We start from the raw sequence: 9,725 nt of genomic DNA on the forward strand, positions 1-9,725 counted from the left end.
CCTCGGGTGGTAAATAATGGTGGATGAAAGCGTCTACAAATTCTTGCCAAACGGGAGGAGGCGCATTCTCTTGCCTCGATGCTATCCAATTATTATACCATAAAATCGCCACATCCCAGAGTCTGTATGATGCCAACTCCACGGATTCGGTCTCGGAAGCATGAATAATCCGCAATGTTCTTAACATCTAATCAATGAAGCCTTGTGGGTCTTCATCCGGCTTTGACCCAAAGAATTCGGGGGGATTTAAACTCATGAAATCACAGGCTTTAGTACTAGCTGACCGATTACTTGGGCCCACATTCTGTCGTTGTGCCTGGGCGGCAACCAACTGTGTCAATAAATGAATGGCCTCGGTCACTTGTTGACCCGAAGTAGCCGGTGGAGGAACTGGAGGCATAGTGAGCCGGAACCGAAGCCCCTTCTTGCTCTTCCGTAATAGGTGGAGTAGTGGAGGCATTAGATGGAGCCTCATTATGTGATTCATCCTCATTCACATTCATAGGCGGCTCTCTTTCTACCCGCCTTTTTGTCGTAGTCTTGCCCTTCTGGGTGGCTTTAGCTTTCCCTTTTGGCGGCATTTCTGAAATCACAACACACTATTAGGGAGGATTAAATCTTATACTCGGCTCTATCGCACGATCTTATAAGAAGAAAGATGGTCATTTTTCCTAAATGCCCTGTAGTCACCTGTTTATTAGCGTGGCGCGCAACACACCATAAACAAGACTCTACTAGATACAGCTCGTAGACACTTCCTAGGATTTGAAGGCGCTCTGATATCACTTTTGTCACGACCCGGGCTGCGGGCCATGACGGGTATCCGGGGCTAACCACCGAACACCGCCCATTCTGTTACTTATCCGCTCTCATTCATAATATATACTCGTAATCATAGAAAACTATCATCATTTGAAACATAATTACTTTTATAAACATAAGCCCTTCGGCTATCAAAATAATATATATACATGCATCTACATGAAAGACTGTGAGACCACACCACCCACACATACGTATCTACGAGCCTCTACTAGAGTACTAGACATATGGACGGGACAGGACCCCGTCGTGCCCAAGTCATGAATATATACATAGATGTACCAAAAGGATAATCAATGGCACCTCCGGAAAAGTGGAGTGCTCACAATCTGCTAATAGCTCCTATGGATCCGCACTGTCTCCCTGCCTGCCTGTGGGCATGAACACAGCGTCCAAAGAAAACGGACGTCAGTACGAACATTGTACAGAGTATGTAAGGCAGGAATAAAATAAACATAATAACAACATCATAAGTCATGAGATGAGGATACAACCTGTATACTCTTTGAAATATCGATACGTTTCCTATACATACATCGTACATAAGCATATCATGTGCATTATCATAGTGTATGCCTTATCATATCCCCTATACATCATCATACCATACATGCATCATCATGTCAATCATACATCATCATGTCGGTAACCCGCGTCCGGGTGACCATCATATGCAGCCCACTAGTGGTGATCGTGTCCGGCCTTTTAGGCGCGGTAGAATCATAGCAGCCCGCCGTAGCTGTGACATGTCCGGCCAATTAGGCACGGTGGAATCTCAAGCAGCCCGCCTTAGTGGTGACATGTCCGGCCAATTAGGTGCGGTGGAATCATATCGTCATATACATTATGCATTTGTCATCATACATATCATAGACTCATCACTATTAATCGTCTCGTAAACATAGCATGGCTCTGTCATAATTTAATATCATTATATATATATCATCAACTCATACATTAGAACTTGAGGGTAGCTATGGCTATATCGGAGTGACATAAGGTCGTAACCCCCGATTACGTTATGGAATAATCGTAGCCATTATGTCTCACCTTAGAGGGATTACATTTTAAGGTGAGTGTACATGAGGAAAACATCAATGTATCGCCGTCAACATCATTAACCTTGTAGGTACATCATATCATAATCTCTAGAATCCTTAGGCTTGAACTTAGCATTATCATTTCGTACTCATAGCGTATTTCTTGTCTCATATGACTATTCGTGAACATAGGTTCTTAGTCTTTCGAAACATAGGAAATTCATGTAGAAGGAGGAACATTATGCATAGGATTCATGCCTTAGAAAGAAAGGTTGGACCTTACATACCTTTGTCGTTTAACTATTCTATCACTTGCTCGTTCTCCTTTAATACACTCGTTTATACCATCAAGGGAATTCGTATCGACATTAGCTAAACAATCATAGGAATGTACTTACTAAAGCTAGAGAGAATTGGGAAGCATTTCCTTTGTTTATACTACTTTCCTCCATGTTCCATATCAACTCCCAACATTCATAACAACAATCACAATATCACAACCAATAAGCATCATTTGATTACATTGCCCACATTTCACAAATTCACTCCAATTCTCCATAATCATGACCAAAGTCCATTATCACGTTCTTTCTCATACAATACTTATTACATGCTCTAAATATAATTTATAACGTATTTATAATCTCAACATATCCATTTTCATGATTCAATCCAACTACTATTCAATAATGACACTATTCTCACATTTGTGACCCATTTTCTATACTCTTCCACAATTCAAGTGTTTCAACCTATCAATACTTCAAACAACATGAGAAGATCATGAAACTCACCTTAGATGGTGGAGGAACAAGCCTTGAATGGTAATACACTTCTTGCACCAAAACCCTATTTCACCTTTCTTGGGATTTCTTGATTTGGATGACTTTAATGGGTTTCATACACTTGGTTCTCTTCAACTCTTGTTGTTGATCCTTGATTTCCTTTGTTTTCTTATGGTTGAAGCGTATGGAATGTTCTAGAGAAGTCTTGAAGTGTAGAGGAGTGGAAATGAAATGAAAATGAAATGAGAGAGAGGGTCCTTATATTATTTCACATTCAGTCCCGACTGGAATATGCGGACCAACATACGGTCCGTATAATTTTCACCTTTGCCGTATGTTGGGACCGTATATTTGGTCCGTTGAAGCATACCATTCGGGCTGAATCTACGGCCGGACATACGGTCCGTAGATTTTATACGCCGTATGTCCGGCCGTATGTTTGACCGCTTTTTGAGACTTGTTCTCGTCGACTCGTTTGATCTCCGATCCTTATGGAACCTTCTTAACACTTGTTTAACACTTCATTACCTTTCTAAGGAATGTTATAACTCTTCCTCAAGGTGTCATTTGAACGTTGTTAACTCAATACTCGAAATTCTTATCCGATACACCACATGTGACTCGCTTTTCTCAACAACTTTCTCCTTCTACCTCGAATGTCTTTGGAAATCTTAATTAGGACCATTTAAGACTATTTCTTACTTGTCCAAGCCTTGTATACATCATGGCCTTCGTGAGACTATTCGTTGTACACTAAGGGGAATTTTTTTTGGTGTAACAGATGACGTCGCCCATATACACCTTAATCTCTCTATGCATCATATCATGAAAAATAGCGGTCATCGACCTCTTGTAAGTAGCGCCGGCGTTCTTAAGTCCAAAAGGAATTATCCGGTAATGATATACTCCCCATGGTGTGATGATTGCTGTCTTTTGAGCATCGTCTTCATCCATCAGCATCTGATGATAGCCCACGTAATAATCCACAAAAGATTGCACCTCATGCTTGGCGCAGTTGTCAATGAGTATATGAATGTTTGGGAGTGAAAAATTATCCTTCAGGCTAGCGCGATTAACATCACGATAGTCCACACAGATCCTTATTTTCCCATCCTTCTTTGGTACCGGGAATATGTTCGCTAACCAAGTCGGGTATGGTGTCACCTCCACAACTCCCGACTGAATCTGTTTTTCTACTTCTTCTTTAATTCGGATGCTGACATCGGGCTTAGGCTACCTGATTTTCTATTTTACCGAGTCCAATCCATCTAGGATCGGCAACCTATGGGCAACAATATTCGTACTCAAACCCGGCATATCGGCGTATGACTAAGCGAAAACATCTTCGTACTCTTTCAACAAGCTCCGATACCCTTCTTTCTCGATCTCTGTCAGATGTACACTTATTCTGGTTTCCCGAACCGACTGCTCATTTCCTAGATTAACTACCTCTCTTTCCTCTAGGTTTGGTGTTGTTCTGTTCTCGTATTCTTCTTCGACATCTGTCAACCCCTCTAGTTCAGTTATCTCTTCTTCTTGATCCTTGTTTTGTTCGTCATCATTTTTACTTGTTTCGTAACATGTCATGACGTTATTGCGGCCTTCGTATTATTGTCGTAAAACAAAATAACACGGTTATCAATCGATTAAAAATAATTTTAATTCGCGCGCGCGTATATATATATATATATATATATATATATATATATATATATATATATATATATATATATATATATATATATATATATATAAAGTAAAGCAATTTTGTCTTATTGTAAACTTTGAGGTGTTTTGATTGAAATTTAAAAGAGTGATACAAACTGTGGTCCTGACTCAGAATGGAACGTCGAGCCATTCCCATTATTAAACAACACGTAATGAAAAAACATAAAAAAGGCGACAAGCCAGGCCTCAAAGCTGACTTTCCCTGTTTTTCTGAAAGTGAGCATTCTTTCTACCGCAGAGTGAACAACGGGGTAGAAGCCCATCCACTTGTTGCTTCCCCTGGATCAGTACGATGAATCTCCAATTCTTCGAAGCATTCTTCAATGATGGCTGCGCATTCTTCTTCCCAAAACAACGTCCTTAAGCCCTCTTCTGGATCTTTGCTGTTGTGACTCAATAGGCATGCTGTGAAGGACTAGTATAGATGAGGGAATGGTTTTCTCATTTCAATGGGACCTCTCGGTCCATGTTCTTCTTCTTTCTCTTCTACCTCACATGGCTCGTATCCAATCTCAAATTGGTATTTCCCATTTTTTATACTCACTGGTTATTTGATTCCCTGTAAATTCCTTCCCAGACCTTTCCCGGGCTCAAACCCACTTCTTATCATAGTCGTGGCAACCATTTTGTAGATCGGTGGCATAGGGATATCTTCATCATCTCCCCTATGATCTATCATGGCTAATTCAACAGTGTGAAAATCAACACCAATTGGTGACTTCTCTATGACTGGTACAGAGTTTTTCGGATAGTTGTGGATACTTCCTTTACCGTGAATCATGACTTTTTGATCATCCCATATGAATTTGAGAGACTGGTGCAACGAAGATTTTACGACTCCAGCGGCGTGCAACCAGGGTCGTCCCAATAATAAGTTGTAGCTTGTTTTGATATCCATGATGACGAACTCCACTATGAACTCTGCAGGACCCATTTGTATGTGTAGATCTATTTCTCTAATTGGGTTGCTAGTTGCGCCATCATAAGCCTTTACATTTGTTCGACTCTGGCGGATTTTGCCAACGTCATACCCAAGTTGTTTTAAAGTCGTCACAGGGCATACATTCAACCCAACCCCTCCATCAATTAGCACTTGAGGGATAATCTTGTCACGGCATTTGACTATTATATGCAAGGCCTTATTGTGGGTCTTACCCTCTCTTGGCAATTCGTCGTCAGAAAATAATAACCTATGCGCTTGTACAACATACCCCACAATCTCGGCCAATGTTTCACTTATGGTACCGGCGTTACACTTGGACTTCATCCAGAGCTTTCATTAAGGCTAAACGATGTTGAGATGAACTGAGTGATAATGACATTATTGATATCTTGGCAGGAGTCTTATACAGGTGCTCAACAATCGAATAATCCTTGACCGGCATTTGCCTCCAAAAGTTTTCGGCTTCGCCTTCAGTGATTGGTCTTTTCTGAGGGTTTTCACAACGTGGCGCTTTGCAACCCAATGAAACCTTCTTGGAGCATAACACATTCCAGACCTAGTCATACCCTGAACCGCAACAGCTATCTCTTTTCCTTTATTGACCATTGTCAGATGCGGTGGTTTGATCACACAGGGTGCGTTCTCTTGGTCGATGTTTTGAGTATGAATGGGTCGTTGAATTCGAGCAACTGTTGAGGGATATTTGAGCGCGAAGGGATCTTTCTTGGCTACAACAGACAACTGGGACATCTCAGATTTCCTTGTCAAAGGGCCTAACACTTTCTTTCGCTCTTGTAAAGATAACGAGGCGACGGTGCTTTCCAACCGTTCAATATGTGGGAGAATAATTGCAGGGCTCTCTTCCCATTTATCACTTTTTTCTATCATGTGGATTTGATTCCCTCTATGCTTCGGGAGAAGGTTTGTGCCCACATTTAGAGGTGTTGGTTCCAAGACAAGTTCGTGCATTAAGCTTATGCAATATTAAGTGGTATGGCCAACTTGGTTAGAATGATAGGCGCAAGTGAAGTATGGCCTATACCATTGATCCTTGGGGTTAGCAGGTTTTGGTGGCACAGCATTCATTCGACCGACGTCTCTTAGTTTGGCAAACAAACTAGCCCTTGATTACGGCAAAGGAGTGAATACTCTCGACTTCTTTCGGGGTGCCTCATAGTTTCTTTGCGGTGGAGGTCGGTTTTGGAAAACCTGATTTTGTGGATCTTGGTTATTAGCTATTGTCGGCATTCGATAATTTGGTCATGGAGCTTGGTTGCAATATCTTTGACATTTGATAATTTGGATGTGGAGCTTGGTAACTAGGCTGTACGTACCGATCATTGGGTAATACTGGTGTGAAGTGGTTATATAGTTGCTTGGTGGAGATGATTGGTAGTTATCTTGATTTTTGTGGGTAATCTCCTTTCCTTGCCTTTTTGGGCTAATAGCTCTAGAAATATAAGCTACATCTTCTCTCTTCTTTTTGCCACTTACGGTGCTAGACGCACCTGATCTGTTTAGTACACTAACAATCCTGCCGGTCTTGAGGCCATCTTCGATATCTTCCCCAACGGCGACTAAATCTGCAAAGGAACTCCCTTTCATAGTTATCATTTTGTCAAAACAATCAGCTTCTTGGTACAATATAAATGCAGCTACTAGCTCAGCTTCAATCATGGGTGGTCACACATGTGCCGCCTCGTCTCTCTAGTGATTGGCATATTCTCTGTAGGTTTTGGTCGATTTCTGATGAATTTTCTCTAATGAGAAGCGATCAGGCACATTTTCCACATTGAAGCGGAATCTTTCCATGAATGAACTTGCCATTTCTTCCTATGTCTTCCATCGACTGATGTCTTGTGAGATAAACCATTCCATGATTGTTACTGACAGACTTCGACTGAACAACCGCATGAGCAAAGCTTCGTTCCCGCCATTTCCAACCAATTGGTCACAATAAGCCCTCAATTGGGATCTGGGATTTCCCAACCCATTAAAGTGATCAAATTTGGGAATTTTGAAGCCTTCTGGTAGACCCAGGTTTGGATGTATGCACAAATCAGAGTATCTTAACCCCTCTTTCTTTTTAGAGCCATGTTCTAGTTCAGCAATTTTTTTCCCTATCTCCCTCTCGATCTTATCTATTCTTGCTTCAAAGAACATTTTCATGCTCTCCAATTCTGGCGAAGAGTCAATATGGGTGACATGGTCTTAAAAAGTGACATTTGGTTGTACGGGGTGGATCACAGGAACTCCTGTTGCCCGAGGGGCTTGATGAGCATTTGTGTTTGTAACGTGAGCGGATGTTTGAAAAGCTGGTGTTTGGTGGGAGGAATTCCCCACATGGGTGGCATTTCGACGCAGTGGAGTTTGACAAGTAGCCCTAGTCTGGGTTTGTGAGAAATGGTCAGGAATTGGTAAGTCCAAATTTGGGAAAATGGGTGGAGGTCTTCTAGCCTCAGCATTAGTAACATTTTCCTTTTCGGCCCTCAGGCAGGCTGCTTCTTCTCTAGCTTCAGCCAATTGCCTCATCAGCAGGTTAACAACCTCCTCCAAAGGCATTCCAGCTATGTCAGCTGTTGGGGTACCTTCGACTAAAGCCGTTTTTTGTTCGGTGGCGGAGTCTCGGGAATGTTTTCTTCTCGAGGGTTTAAGGACGCTACGGAGCCTTTGATCAGTGCGGTGCCAGCGAATCGACCCCTGTCTGTAAGAGAAAATAACTCAAAAGCCTCCAAGTTAGCGTTAGATTTAAGCACAAAACACAAAATATCACGTTGTTTGCAGTTTATAGCCCATAGATTCATATACTTTGTTTCAACTCTTGACTGATTCACATTCCAAGGGTATTTTGGTCTTTGGTATTTTTGGGAATATTGCTTTTTCGATAAGTGGCTTTTATGGTTGATTTGCTTCTACCATCTATACAAGGGGGGATTTAGATTTTTATTATAAAAGGATCGAGTCTTAAATATCCGCCTACGTATCCACCAAAGGGAAATCGGGTCCTACGTAGTTTAGGCATACACGAAAAGGTTTTTTCTATGCTACCGAAACTTAGTTTTTCTACCGACAAGGCCTTATGTAGGCTTCCCACTTATCCTCGACGGGACATCGAGTCGGCATGGTTCCGTTTACATAAAAAGGGAAAGGGATATTCTATTTTATTGAAATATAAGGATAGTTATGTTTTTCTACCCAACCTAAACTAAGAGGGCCTTCATCGTCTTCTTTATCTTCATCTTCTATCCTTGAAAAGGTATGGACAATCCAAACATGGCCTTCATTTACGAGGCTTTCCTTGAAATCCATGCATTCCTCAATGTAGTGGCCGGGCGGCCATGGATGATACACACAAACCCTTTCTTTGGAGATCGGGCGACACGATAGGTTTATCTGCTCTTTCTTATTCACTGGCCTACATAGTAGGGAGTGGATCATCGCGTATGACTCTTCGAATTTAGAGAAGTCGCTCTCAGAACCAAACCTTTGATATCTTTTATCGGATGATTTCTTCCTTGGTCATGGGTAGGAAAGAGTGGGGAATAGCGGCGATGGCTAATTCTCAATATAATCCATCGGATAGCTTCCTTTCTAATGCTCCATCTTCATTGGCTGTATGTCACTCGACCTTCGGTGGTAGAGGCATACGAAATCATAGAAGGAGCACATAGTGCAACGATTTGGGCTTTGCACGTACATCTCCAAAACTTCAAAGTCTCGAAGTTCCTTGTTTTTGGACAATTCTCCGCGTACCCTAATCGTGTGATCTTGTGCCTTAAGAAAATTGGGCATAAAGCCGGAGGTTCCTCGAGCTAAGACTCGTGCAGGTCTCCATAGACTTTTAGATTGGGGATAAGTAGTCCGTCATTCTCCCTGGTAGGGGTCAAGCCCTTCTTGTTGACTGAGCGGGACATAACTCCCAGTGGTGCTTCAGGTGCCTTTCCCGTTTTACCCGATTGGCAGGGTGTTGCTTAGTTAGTTCCTCAACATAAGCTAGGAGAGTTTCGGCTTCTTTCATTTTCTCGTTGGCCGCCATAGTGGTTTGGACGGCTCTTTCATTATAGCGGTGGTTGATAGGGCCATATCTATCGCCCCATTGTTGGTTTTTCTCACTTGTCGCTTCCATGTTCTCGTCGTCACTGACTAGGTTAATGTAAGGTGAAGTCACACTCATGCTGTTTGGAATCTCCATTTCCTATTAGAAAATCAACCTTTCAAAAGTGGAGCGAAATTTGTTTTAGGAGTTGTTTCCTTGGTTTTTCTTTTGGGTAGTGACCGGAATATGGACCAATCAAGAGTTTCAAAAATATATATGATTTTCACACAAAGCAGTTATATCAAATAAGCATTTAGACAACATATAATTTGCTTTCCTATACCTTCGTTACTATTCGAGGCTACTAGCGT

This window comes from Lycium ferocissimum, chromosome 11 (genome assembly GCF_029784015.1).
Source record: "Lycium ferocissimum isolate CSIRO_LF1 chromosome 11, AGI_CSIRO_Lferr_CH_V1, whole genome shotgun sequence".
Taxonomy (NCBI): Eukaryota; Viridiplantae; Streptophyta; class Magnoliopsida; order Solanales; family Solanaceae; genus Lycium; species Lycium ferocissimum.